The 13,841-nt window shown below is 45.2% G+C and overlaps 1 pseudogene; it reads left to right on the forward strand.

The window, feature by feature from the left end:
* The first annotated feature begins 7,389 nt into the window (after positions 1-7,389).
* On the forward strand, positions 7,390-7,968 carry LOC127677316 (60S ribosomal protein L19-like; annotated as a pseudogene).
* The last annotated feature ends 5,873 nt before the right edge of the window (positions 7,969-13,841 follow it).

The raw sequence follows: 13,841 nt of genomic DNA on the forward strand, positions 1-13,841 counted from the left end.
CCCAATGCCCTTTTCTGACCTCTATGGGTACCAGGCACACATACTGCACACACATATATGTAGGCAAACACATAGAATAAATCGAACAAAAATTTGTCATAAAACTTAAAAAATGAGTCTAGGGCATGACAAATATAGTTAAGACATAGTCCTTATCTTTAAGGGGTGTGTTTATAAACTCATAGGGGAAGATAAACACACGCAGGTTAGTTAGACTTTTTTGCTTTGGCGCTATGGAATTATCTGGACTGTACCTAAACTTCAGAAGTGGCCTAGACTCTAGAGATGAATACGCCATACTTGCTAAGTATTCACAGACTTGGAAAGTGTGGCTTGTGGATTCATGTCAGCCTGAGAGCATAAGGAAATAATTTAAAATTGATCAGAGTTCTTTCTGGAATTTTAGAAAATGGAATTACGGGACTTTCATTATATTGAAAAAAATCCTTTAACCTTTCCCGGACCTCATAGATATTATCATGGGACCTGGGAGGTTAGGGATGGGTGGGTAGAAGTCATGAGTTCGAGACTATTTTGAGCAACAAAGTAAATCCAAGTCTTGAAAGGGGGCTTAAAAAGAGAGGATTAGGGGTTAAGGGAGTGTGGCAGGACAGTGGGGGGGGCGGAGAGGGTGCCCAGGTGGGCCCTTGCCCCAGCACCTCTTCCCCCTGAGGGACCACACGCACACAGACATGGTATAGAATAGAGTTTATTCAGGGTAGAGGTTGGGAGTTAGTGGGAGAGATAGATAGATAGATAGAGAGAGAGAGAGAGAGAGTAGAGAAGTAGAGGCCGGCCATGACCACCTGGAGAGAGGGGGAGGGGAGGAGAGCCCAAGGGGCAAAGAGGAGAGAGTAGGATGGGGGGGTAGAGAGAGAGCAAAGAGGGAGAGGAGGGGCAAGTAGCCCCTTTTATAGTGGGCCAGGTCTATGGGGCGGGGCATATGTGACTATTGCCAGGTAAGTGTGGGGTGGAGCTTAGACAGAATATCAACAAGTCTGATCTGGGCAACATAGTAAGATATTATCTAAAGTAAAATTCAAAGAAAAAAAAAAAGACTGGTATATGTTGCAGGATATGTGATCACACTGTGAAACTTGAGATTGTGTTATTTACTAAAAAAACAGTTGTTTCTAGTTGTGGTATGACTCAGCACTTAGTACACAGCTTTAATCCAAAACAATGAAGAGAAAGTTAGTTTGTAGAAGGATACACCTATATTTGAAAGTGATGTCTAATTGAGCAGCAGGCAAAGTGATGAGTCAGAGAAAGAGCTGACGAAATAGGATACGCCCAACTCTCAGGAGAAGAGAGGAAAGGGAAGCTACTTATGGGAACGTTGCAGAGAGAAAGAGAGGAGAGAGGCAGTTTTACCTGGAGAGTTGTACAGAGATGGGTTGAAGAGAGAACAAGCTAGACACAGGTGAAGACAGAATGAGTCAGAGAGTGAGAAGGAGCCAGAAAATTAGAACAGGTTGCCAGAGTTAGTTTGAGGCCAAGCAGAGCAATTCAGTCAGAAACTGAGAGAAGCCAGTTAGAGTCAGTCATCTTGGAGAGGAGTTTGAGCCAGAACAGCTGAATTGAACCAGCCAGTGAGAGCTCAGAAGGAACAAGAGAGAGTGAGCATTTTCACCTGTAAGTCTCAGAGCCTCTAAAACATTCTAGGCCTAGAGTAGATTATATAGAGGCTAGAAGCTTCCAGGACTAGACCTAGGTCAGCAGACTGAGGCAGTAAGCCTCAGAGATGACATTCAATTCAGGGAAATAAAAGTTTATAGGTAATATCAGTGGCAATGATATAGCATTTACCTAACATGTGTGAGGTCCTAGTACCTCGAAGAAAATCTTTTTTCTCTCTGACTGAGATTCCCTCATTTCTCACCCTTTATTGTTGCAACAGATATTCCAATCTCCGCTTTCTTTTTTAAAATGTTCCTGTATTAGTTTGGATGTAATTGGCCCCCATAGGCCTATAGAAAGTGGTGCTATTAGAAGGTGTGGCCTTGCTAGAGTGGGTGTGGCCTTGTGGGAGAAAGTGTCACTGTGGAAGCAGGCTTTTATGTCCCCGATGATTAAGCTGTGGCCAGTGACATAGTTCTCCTTCTGCTGCCTGTGGATCAACATGTAGAACTCTCAGTGTGTCACCACGCTTCCTGCCATGATGATAATGAATTAAACCTCTGAAACTGTAAGCCAACCCCAATTAAATCTTGTCTTTTGTAAGAATTGCCTCGGTCACGATGTCTCTTCACAGCAGTAAATCCCTAAGGCAGCTCCTGAACTGTGTTGAGTGTAACCAGTGGTGGTTCTTCTAGTGCCACTCGGTGCTGATTGTTCTTGGGGGGCCAGATCCACTGCGCACTGTGGATTTGGTCTCACGATTTTTATTTCTGTTTCTCATCCCTTATCCCTTACTTTGAACTAAAGTTGAGGATTAACTATTTTCCTTGTGTGCCCGATGCAAAGAGTCTGTGAGTAATAGCCGATTCTTTCTCTGTGGCTCACTGGCACTACTCTGACTCTCAGAAGCCAAGATTTCCAGCAGTCCAACTGGAGAAGATGGCGAGTTTTCCCTGTAGCTCATTCTTGCTTTCACTTTCCTTATCTTTGGCTTGCTTGACACAGTTCCACAGGAAGATTTGTGTTTCCTCTGGCTATCTTTAGCCATCAAGTGACCCAATCCTTGAGCAGGTATCTCAGTGGAGAACAGATAACCAGAAAAACTAGCCAGGACACAGTGGAGATGGTGAGAGAGGGCTTCATAAAACCTACATTAATCCACGTCTTCCCAGAACAAAACAACTCAGAGTGACTCTGTGGAAAGAGTAAAGAGATGCTTTATACACTACCCACACATGTGATCTGCTAAGCTACACACTTCCCTTCTAGCAGTGAATTACATGCTGTCTCAAATGCCTAAGGCATAAGCAAGAGATTGCATCTCATCTTCCAGAAGAGAAGAACGAAGGGCAGGGAGAGCCAAGTTGCTTACTTCCTGTCTCACAGTGACAAAGCGTTTGTGCAGAGCTGCCGAGCGTTTGAACACATGTGTGTCAAACGTGAGAACCCATGTTTCCCTTACTGCCTCATGCCATCTTTGTGGGAACAAGGGAGGACTGAAAAATTGCATTTTGTGTAGACTGTGACCCTGGGCAGACTTCCTACTGAAGAGCTGAGAGGGAAGAGAGAAGAGTTTGGGTTAAAGGAGACAGACAGAACCCAGTTTGACAGTGTGGGGTAACAGGACCAGAAGGGTACATGGGGCTGGAAGCAAAACACAGCTAATTTTATTGTACAGAGTTTTCAATAGAAAGTAGATGAATAACTTCAAAAGAGCAAAGCTGTAAATTACAGTAATATTTATATCAATAACTCTCTTGGGTAGAGATGTTTCAAATGATTAGCATAACCTGGGTAATTTTCTAAATGTAATAGTATACTAGATGACTTTCCTGTACTGCTGAATTATTTGTTGTATGGGTGACTGAGAATTTGAATGGAAAGAGATGTAGACACTTAATCTACAACCTCAAATGTCTGTTGTTTGGATGTATGTATCCTTAGACTTGAGGAATAAAAATAACACTTTACATTTGATGAGACAACAGCCCCTGCAATGATTTACTCTTTTGTTGGAAGGAATCAAGTTTAATATTTCTGACAAACGAAATAGTTAAAGTGTAGTACTCCCATTCAGTGACAAACCATGCAGGAATTTTAAAGGTGAGGTAGAGCTGTGTGTCTTGATTTGTGGACATGGCCATTACATATTATTGGAGGAAAAGAAACTATAAAAAAGCATAGCCCATGATAGCATGGAGTAAATAAAACAATGTATTAGGCTGGGTGGGGTGGCTCAGTCAGTAAAGGCTTTCTGGGCAAGGATGAGGACTGAAGTTTGAATCCTCAGCACACATCCAAATGTCGGGCAGGTGCAGTGGTCCACCAGTAAACCCAGTGCTCTGGAGGTGTAGATATGTTCTCCTACGCAAGTTGGATAGCTAGACTAACTGAATTGGCAAGCTTTGGGATCAAGTGAGAGACCCTGCCTCACATGTATCTACCGATAAATGTACACACACCCACATACATGTGAATGCACACATGAACATCACTCTCTGTCATACACATGCACACACACACACACATGCACACATGCATCAATAAAAACAAAACATTTGTTCATGTGTCATCTAGTTTTATGTCGACTTGACACAAGTATAGTTATTACAGAGAAGGAAGCGTCAATTGAAGAAAATGCTTCCATAAGATCAGGTTAGAGATAAGCCTGGAGGGCATTTTCTTAATTAGCCATTGATAGGGGAGGGCCCAGCTCCCCATGGGCGGTGCCACCCCTGAGCTGGTGGTCCTGGGTTCTATAACAAAGCAGCCTGAGCAAGCCATGAGGAGCAAGCCAGTGAGCAGCGTTCCTCATGGCCTTCCCACCAGCTCCACCGCCATGTCTCTGCCCTGTTTGAGTTCCTGCCCTGATGTCCTTTGATGGTAAACCATGTTGGGGAAGTGTAATCTAAATAAACCTCCTCCCCCAACCCGACTTGCTTTTTTGGTCACGGTTTCGTCAAACAATAGAAACCCTAAGTAAGGCAATTCAGATTATGAAATACTCAGCAACTGACGACCTGTAAAGGTGACAATTCATATTGTTCAGTGTGCTTACATGTGTGTGTGTGTGTGTGTGTGCTCTTGGATATGTTCTGGCAGTTTTCTGAAAATTCTCCACAGAGTTTTCCTGGCGAGTACCTCTGAGTACTGTTAGTAAATCAAAAAGGTGGACAGAGGAGTTTTTATCTTTCACAGATTGTACTATTTTCTCAACTACTCTACTGACTCTCCTTGAGGATCCACGCTTGCCACAGATCTTGTGGATTTTGCTCTGTAGAGCTCAAACAGTGACACATCAGTGTGATCATCCGTGCTCCTCCGCACTCACATTCCTTACTGTGCGATATCTAGAAAAGATTTACGCGTGCCATCGAAAAGCAAGCAGTGGCTTTATTTAATTAGCTGGTCTTTTGAAGAGCCAGGTTGAATTCTTTTGAATTCCTCTCTAAAGGTGGGGACATTACCAAGAAAGTGAGTCATAAAGGAAGCTTTCCCTTGCCTGTGAGTGCTTCAGCCGAACCAGTGCTGTAATTTTCCTCTCATTCCATCTTTGCTGATGTGACTCATGAGCTATGAAAGTCACCGCTCAAACATTTCAGACTGGCTTTTTTACACTTACTTTGTAAGTGTCCGTCTTATCATGGCAATGAACGAATAGCATTTTCCAGCTTGTAGTGTAGTTTCAATTTTGATAGCTATATATTTATGTAATTGCCAAGATTTCGTGTTCTAGCCGAGTGTGTAGTGATATTCATTGCGTTAAATTACACTTGTTTAGTGAAATGCAGGCCAGCAGCGAGGTACTCACCCATCCCATCTCCTTTTGTAAAAAGTCATTTTAAATCTGTCCGCTTAAAAAAAATTGAGTTATCGTATCCTTATTACATGCTGGGGAGTCTTCTGGGTATATGCCCAGGAGTGGTATAGCAGGATCTTCTGGAAGTGATAGCAGCCCTATTTATAATTGCCAGAAGCTGGAAAGAACCCAGGTATCCCTCAACAGAAGAGTGGATGCAAAAAAATGTGGTATATCTACACAATGGAGTACTATTCAGCCATTAGAAACAATGAATTCATGAAATTCTTAGGCAAATGGATGGAGCTAGAGAACATCATACTCAGTGAGGTAACCCAGACTCAAAAGGTGAATCATGGTATGCACTCACTAATAAGTGGATATTAACCTAGAAAACTGGAATACCCAAAACATAATCCACACATCAAATGAGATACAAGAAGAAAGGAGGAGTGGTCCCTGGTTCTGGAAAGACTCAGTGAAACAGTATTCGGCAAAACCAGAACGGGGAAGTGGGAAGGGTTGGGTGGGAAAACAGGGGGAGAGAAAGAGGCTGATGGGACTTTCGGGGAGTGGGGGTCTAGAAAAGGGGGAAATCATTTGAAATGTAAATAAAAAAATTGAGTTCTCGAGAGGTCTGCCCACTGTCATGTGACCTGAGAAACACACATCGAGGCTCCGCATTGGGAGCCATCGTGATGTGCGAATATAGAGTGGATAGATGGGAGAAAGAGAAGCTGACTGGTTTGAGCACTGTGAAGAGAGGCTGAACTGGAGACAGGGTGGAGAGGAATAGACTGTTGTGGGTATCCTGTGCTGTCACCTGAGGCCACGCTGAACTGCTGGCCCTTATTGCCATGTCCGTGGCCACAGAGCAGCAGGGGTCTGTGTTGATGTCCAGTGGCTCACATGACCACCAAATGCTATGTTGTATGTCCTTGGTCTGGGCTGCCACCTAAGACGGTGTTGATGTCCAAGGGCTGTGCAGGAATGGCTCCTCTCCTTACTGGCACTCAGGAGAGCTGGCCCCTAGTGCTCTGCCATGAGGTGCTCTGAGCTTGGGAGGGTTGTCCTCCCCACCCCTCATCTCTAGATGCTTCTGGCAGTCTTGAGAGCGAGAAAGTGGTTCCTGCCTCTCATTGGCTGCAGCACCCAGGAAAGCAGGTCCTGCTCCTCACCTGGACAGCACAGTAGAGCTAGCCCTGGTGGTGAAGGCTCACAGGAGCTGGCCGCAGCTTGTGAGAGCAGGAGAGAAGGCTCTTCCCCTCGCCTGCTGTGGCATTGGGCGAGCTAGCCTAGGCAGTCCTGGAGAGCTCGCCCTGGTGGTGTGGGTGTAGAAGAGCAGGCAGGCCGACCAACTCAGCTACCACCCAGGCCCAGATCCAGGGCTTTGAGTTGCCCCACCCCAATATCTACCCCAGCTATGAACTGCTGGAGTTAGTCAAGGGGGCAGTCCTGCAGATCCAAAGCTGCAGGATCTCCATGACACAGGGCAACGAGCAGATATCTGAGAGGAGTCCTGGTGAGGATCCAGTATTGATAGAATAGCAGAAAGCCAGAGGCCTTGAAACAGACCAGGGACTCATAGCAATGAGTATTTACAAGTAAAGATTTGTGGGACAAAAGGGTATGCTGTGTGACACACTAGAGCTTTTATGACAAGATTAATAATTTTTTCATATTCTTATTTTTTAATTTTCTTTTGGGGGGAGGTTACAGCGGAAGAGGGCTGATACGGAGGGATGGAAAAATGAGTGGGATCAGGGTGCTCCTCACAAAGGAACAATAAAAAGTTAAAAAAGGGAAAAATCAAATTAATGCTCTGAATTCATATGATTTGTCAGAATATACCCTGCATTTTCCTGCTATCTTGTGGGTTTCCTCTTTATTTTCTTTATTAGTTTCTCTTGGATTGCTAATGTTTCAAAACTTGATTTACGCGCTTTCCTTTTGCTACTGAGTCCGCAGCCATGAGTACGCTCAGGCTGCAGAAGAGGCTTGCCTCCGCTGTGGGAAAAAGAAGGTCTGGTTGGACCCCAGTGAGACCAACGAAATTGCCAATGCCAACTCCCGTCAGCAGGTCAGGAAGCTGATCAAAGATGGGCTGGTCACCCGGAAGCCTGTGACTGTCCATTCCTGGGCTCGCTCCCCGGAAAGACACCTTGGCTCAACGGAAGGGCAGGCATGTGGGCATAGGGAAGAGGAAGAGTACCGCCAAGCTCGGATACCTGAGAAGGTGACCTGGGTGAGAAGGATGAGGCTCCTGTTTCTGAGAGGCTGGCTTCTCAGGAGATACCGGGAATCTAAGAAGACTGACCGCCGTATGTATCATAGCCTGTACCTGAAGGCTAAAGGGAATGTATTCGAACACAAGCGGATTCGCATGGAGCACAACCACAAGCTGAAGGCACACAGGGCCCCCTCAAGCAGCTGCTGGCTGAGGCTCGCGGGTCAAGACCAAGGGAGCACGGAAGCGCCAGGAGGAGCGCCTCCAGGCTAAGAAGGAAGAGAACAAGACTCAGTCCAAGGAGGAAGAGAGCAAGAAATAAAGCTTCCCTGTCTGTACATAGTGGCCCGGATGTGGTCTCACACGGAGCAGTCATTAAAATAAAACAAGCCTTTTTTTTTTTTAAAGTACCACTTACCAATAATTTGTGTCCCATCTTGCAAATCTTTGCCAAATCCCAATCACACAGCTGTTGCTTTCCCCAAGGCTTACACCTTTAGCTCTTGTGTTTAAGCTTCTAGAACCCTGGGTATAGCAAAACTAAAAGGGATTTGAGTGGGAATATTCATTGACTTGTTCAATAGTACTCACTCGGCACGTACACACATTGTGCGTAAATTCAAAAGCTAAAGGCAGAGTTCACCATAATAACATAGGTAGTTTCAGAGTCTAAGCAACTCTTGGAAGGAACCAGGATATATATATATATATATATATATATATATATATATATATATATATATATATATAAAATCTTTCTCTTTTGCTCTTTTGTCCATAGGTTTCCTGTGCTCGGTGCGCATGAGAAGAAATAAGGCCAATGGTAACTGGATTCTCAGGTGACTGATGAGCTAAGTGTGTGTGACTGACACCGGATTGGCTTGGTTCCAATGTTTGCTCCAATTGTGTGTCCATGATGGCCTTGATAGAGCAAGCTGGTCTCCTGGGACTCACTCGCTCTTCTTCAGAGAATAGGGCTGGTGGTGCTTTGCCTGACATTCCAAATGTAGTATCCATGTTAACAAGCTTCCTCTTTTTAAGATTTATCTCTATCTTCCGTGTATGGATGTTTTGTCTGAATGTATATAAGTGCACCACAGGTGTGAAACTCCTGCTGGGGCCAGAAGGGGACAAGGAATCTTCTGGAACAGTTGTGAGCTGTCACGTGGGTGCTAGGAGCCAAACCGCAGTGCTTTGGAAGAGCAGCAAGGCGCTCTTCACTGATGAACCAGCTCTCCAGGTCCTTGGTAACTTTTATTTTAATTGGGTTTACTCGGTGTGGGGGGATGTATGTGTATGCCCTGTACATTTCAGTGCCTCCAGAGTGTGTTGGATTTCCCTCCATCTCCCCCACCCCCGGCACTGGGGTTACAGACCCACCAGTGGGAGCTACCTGACTTGTGTCCTCTGGAAAACCAGCAAGTGCTCTTGATTGTTGAGCTCTTTCTCCAGCCCCAACGAACTTGTTTATTATTTTTGAAACTGGGTCTCACTGTGTAACCATGGCTGGCTTGGAACTCACTATGTAGATCAGGCTGGCTTTGAACTCATAGACACCTGCCTGCCTCTGCCTCCCCAGTGCTGGAATTAAAGGTGTCCACCACCATGCCTGGGAAGAGCAACTTCTTTTTCCTGTTCCTTTTTCCTCTTTTTTCCCCCATTAATTAATTTATTTATTCACTTTACATCCCGATCCCAGCCCCCCTCTCTTCCCAGTCTTCCCCTCCCCTAATCACTCCCCTCCCCTTTTCATTTGAGAAGGAGGAGGAGAGCCCCTTCCAGGTACCAACCCCAACCCTGGCACATCAAGTCATTGCAGGACTGGGTATATCCCCTCTCAGCCCTGTCAGGGGAACAGGATGCATAGGCAGGTAACAGTTAGTGACAGCCCGACTCCAGTTGTTGAGGGACCAGCACGAAGACTCATGATGCAAATCTGCTGCACATGTGCGGAGAGCCTAGGGCCAGGCCGTATATGCTGTTTGGCTAGTGGTTCAGTCTCTCGGAGCCTCCTAGGGTCCAGGGTAGTTGACTCTGTTGGTCTTCCTGTGGAGTTCCTATCCCCTACAGGTGCCTCAATCCTCCCAACTCTTCCACAAAACCCACTGAGCTCTGTTTAATGTTTGGCTGTGGCTGTCTGCATCTGTTTCCGTCAGCTGCTGGGTGGAGCCTCTCAGATGATAGTCATGCTAGGCTCCAGTCTGCAAGCATAACAGAGTATCATTAATCATGTCAGGGATTGGCATTTGCCCATGGGGTGGGTCGCACGTTGGTTATTGGTTGGTCATTCCCTCCGTCTCTGCTCCATCTTTGTTCCTGCCCTTGTTGGTTTTGTGCATGGGTTGGTGTTTTCTCTTCGTTGGGAGTCCTGCCTGGCTACAGGAGGTGTCCACTTCGGCTCCACATCCTCCACTGCCAGGAGTCTCAGTTAGAGTCACCCTTATAAATTCCTTGGAGCCTTCCCCATCCCGAGTCTCTGGCATGTCCTAGAGATGCACCTCCTCCAGCCACAAATTTCCGTTCACTCTCCTGGCCCTCAGTCCCCGGTTCTCCCTTTCTTATCCCCTCTCCTACCCAGATCCCCTCCCTCCCGCCACCTCTGGTGACTATTTTACTTCCCCTTTCAAGTGAGAATCAAGCATCCTCCCTTGAGCTTCTTTGGGTCATGGCCTGTATCATGGGTATTCTGTATTTTATGGCTAATATCCACTTATCAACAAGTATGTACCATATATGTCCCCCTGGGTCTGGGGTACCTTACTCAGGATATTTTCTAGTTCCATTCATTTGCCATGACATTCATGATGTCATAATAGCGGAGTAGTAATTCCATTGTGTGAATGAACTACATTTTCTTTATCCATTCTTTGTTTGAGGGATGTCTGGGTTGTTTCCAGTTTCTGGCTATTATGAATAAGGCTGCTATGAACATAGTGGAGCACGTGTCCCTGTGGTATGGTGAGGCATCCCCTGGGTCCTGAGGCAGAACCATTCCCAACTTTCTGAGAAACCACCAGACTGATTTTCAGAGTGGTTGCACAAGTTTGCACTCCCACCAGCAAAGGAGGAGCACTCCTTCCGCAAAGAGTAACTTCTTAATGGCATTTGGTCCTAAAAGCATACAGCAGTGATAATCAAAGGATGTATTTATGTACAGTTTTGAATAAAATGGTTCAATTTGGTCAGATACCATTGCAAGCGCCTATCCTTTAATAAAACGTGTGCTCTGACTGGCTTCTTAATAAGTCATAAAATTTCATTTCTTTCTTTTTTGTTTTGTTTGAGATGGGGTCTTTCTGTGTAGCCTTGGCTGTCCTGGAACTTACTCTGTAGAGCAGGCTGGCCTGAAACTCAGAAATCCACCTGCCTCTGTTTCTTGAGTGCTGGGATTAAAGGTGTATACTACTTCCACCCAGCCAAATTTCAATCTCTTAATGAAGATTAAATTCTCAGCATTACAGTATCCACCAGGCATACTTCCTTTGGAAATTTAAATAAAAAGTGCAATTTATGGTCTAGAAAAAAATTGAAGGCATGTCCTAAATGGGAGCCTCCAGGTGGTTCTTGAGGTCTAACTTAATCCTATCAATACTATCCACAGCAAAGGGACGACAACGTATCATTTGTGCTTCATTGTGTAGCATCTCAGCATTATTTATTAGTTTCTCCTAAGTACACAGCCAGGCAAAGATAATCAAACTCCCTTGTACTGACGCTGTCCTCACCCTGACTCTGCTCTGCACACTGACCTTCCCGACCAGTTCACGTCCTATTCTAGTTGTGCAATCAGTTCTAGCCATATGAGTTTTTAAAGATTAAAAAAAAAATAAGAAAAAAGAAAAAAAGAAAAGAGGAAAGAGCACTGTGAAATACACTGCCGTATTTTGTGAATTCTAAGCTTTTGCGGATCTGCAGCCTTCCCTGTACCTTTCCATTGGGACTTGCCTTTATTCTGTGTAGGCTATAAACGGCATCACTTTAAAGCTCTTAAAAGGAATAGTCACAATGGGTAATCAAAGCCGAGCATTGATCTGAATTAGCAAACTCGACCTTCTGCGACCTGCCGCATCTATCTGTTTTCCCCTAGAAAACATGGAAGTAGGACCTAGGCTGAACGCCAAAGGGCAAAAACCTGTGACAAGTCACAAGGAGCCTAGGAGAGATGAAGGGTCTATTTGGACACAGCTTTGGAGGAAAGGATCCAGGAATGGTTGCATATGTGGCATATATGCACCAGGTTGCACCTCTCTAAGGTTAAGATACTAATCCCAGGACATGTCCTGGGTCTTCCTGCCTTCTCTTTTGTCGTGGACCTGTACACATTGGGAGTACTTGTTCCTGTGACTGGCAAGTCTTGGGTCTCTGAGTGAGTGTTCTCAAGCCTTATTTCTGCAAACCCTCTTTTTGTTCCAGGGCATATATATATATATATATATATATATATATATATATATATATATATATATATATATATATATATATACATATACACACACACACACATGTGGAGGCTGGAGTCAACATCTGTGTCCTCTGCCACTGCTCCCCACTGTATCTTCTGGAGACAGGGTCTCCTGCTGAACTTGGCTCACTGACCCATCAGACAGTCTGACATTGAGTTCCGGCGTAGCGTCCGTCTTTGCCCTCTGGGCAGCAGAATTAAAGATGCTGTTGCACGAGATCCACACTCAGCTCCTCCTACTTTCACGCCGCCGTTTTCCTGACTGAACCACCACCCCAGCCCTCAGTGAACCGTACTACATTTCTTCTCATGCTTCTGTGGTTCATACACGTGGGTGTGCAGGTGTGTGCATGTGTGTGCTAGGAGGGTGCCAGGTGTCCCCCCGTGCCTGATTCCTCTAAGGCAAGGTCTCTTGCTGACCCAGAGCTCACCTGTTACATTTAGGCTGGCTGCCCATCAAATTCCCAGATCTACCTGTCTTCTGACAGCCAATGCTGGGGGCTGGAGTCACAGTTTTTGTTGTTGTTGTTGTTGTTGTTTTGTTTTTTAATGTGAGTGCTGGACATTTGGATTTGGTGCCTCCGGCTTGCAAAGCAGGTGCCCATATCCACCGAGTCATCCCCTCAGCCTCCCAAGCTGAATCCCCGTGAAACCCTTGCTCATCTCTACCTCACTAGTTTGGTGACACAAACCTTCTCCACAGTACCTTCTCTCAACTGCAAGCTCTGAAGTGCTGTTTCCATTACACTTATTTATTTTCCTGTGTAAAGCATTTAGCATAGTCACCGACTGGGCATGTGTTGAATGAGTTGTAAGCTCCGTGAGCTGCTCCTATGTAGAACATGTTCTTGATAAGGAATCTCGTTTTAAAAAGTCTAACGCATGTTATACTAACACACGCTATAATCTATCATGTGGTATGTAGTCATTTCAGTAAAGGGGTGAACAGCCAGCAGGGCAATCCATCTGGAAGGAAAGAGTCTGAAATTGCTGTGTTTTTGTTTTTTTTTTAATTTGCTACCATTATTTTTATTGTAAGAAATACAAAAGTTACGGCAAATGTACAAACCATTCTCTGGTTTGGTTCAACCAATTCGGCTGGCACACAATGAGTTCAATGGATGGTGACATTTGAACAATGGTTTTGAAAGGCAATGAATTCAATCACCAGACAATAAATACATAAATTTGCATTCTAGCACCCAGTAAGACATCCAGTTTCCAAAGGAGTTATTGACCTGTAACCCTCCAAATTTCCTGCCAGTCTCCTCTGCCACCCTCCGACATAGGATGAACACTGTAGCTCTCCCTCTCTGGGGAAGTCCCATGTTAAGATGCCTGCGGGAAGCAGAGTCACCCTTCACCTGAGCTGCTTTTAAAAACAGACATCATTGAAATACCCCATGGCTAGAAGTCGTAGTCTTTGGATGACATCGACACATACCTCTACTTTCCCATTCTTGTAAGTGGGAAGGGCTTGGATAAACTGACCGGTATTTTCATCAGCTTCAAGGAAGGGAGCTCTGAAGGGCAACCTTAGAGGTATCCTTTTACGCTTTCCCTCAGGAGGGCTGTGTGAAGTTTGCTGTATGTAACCTAGGTCGTTTTTTCTGATGGCGAGTAACCGGGAAAGGTAGGGTTGCCAGAGGAGATATGTCACATTCACCCTTGAATACAGCACAGGGGTTCATGGACCCTTCAGAGGAAGGTCTGGGGGTTGTGGAGGGCAGGGA

This window comes from Apodemus sylvaticus, chromosome 2 (genome assembly GCF_947179515.1).
Source record: "Apodemus sylvaticus chromosome 2, mApoSyl1.1, whole genome shotgun sequence".
Taxonomy (NCBI): domain Eukaryota; kingdom Metazoa; phylum Chordata; class Mammalia; order Rodentia; family Muridae; genus Apodemus; species Apodemus sylvaticus.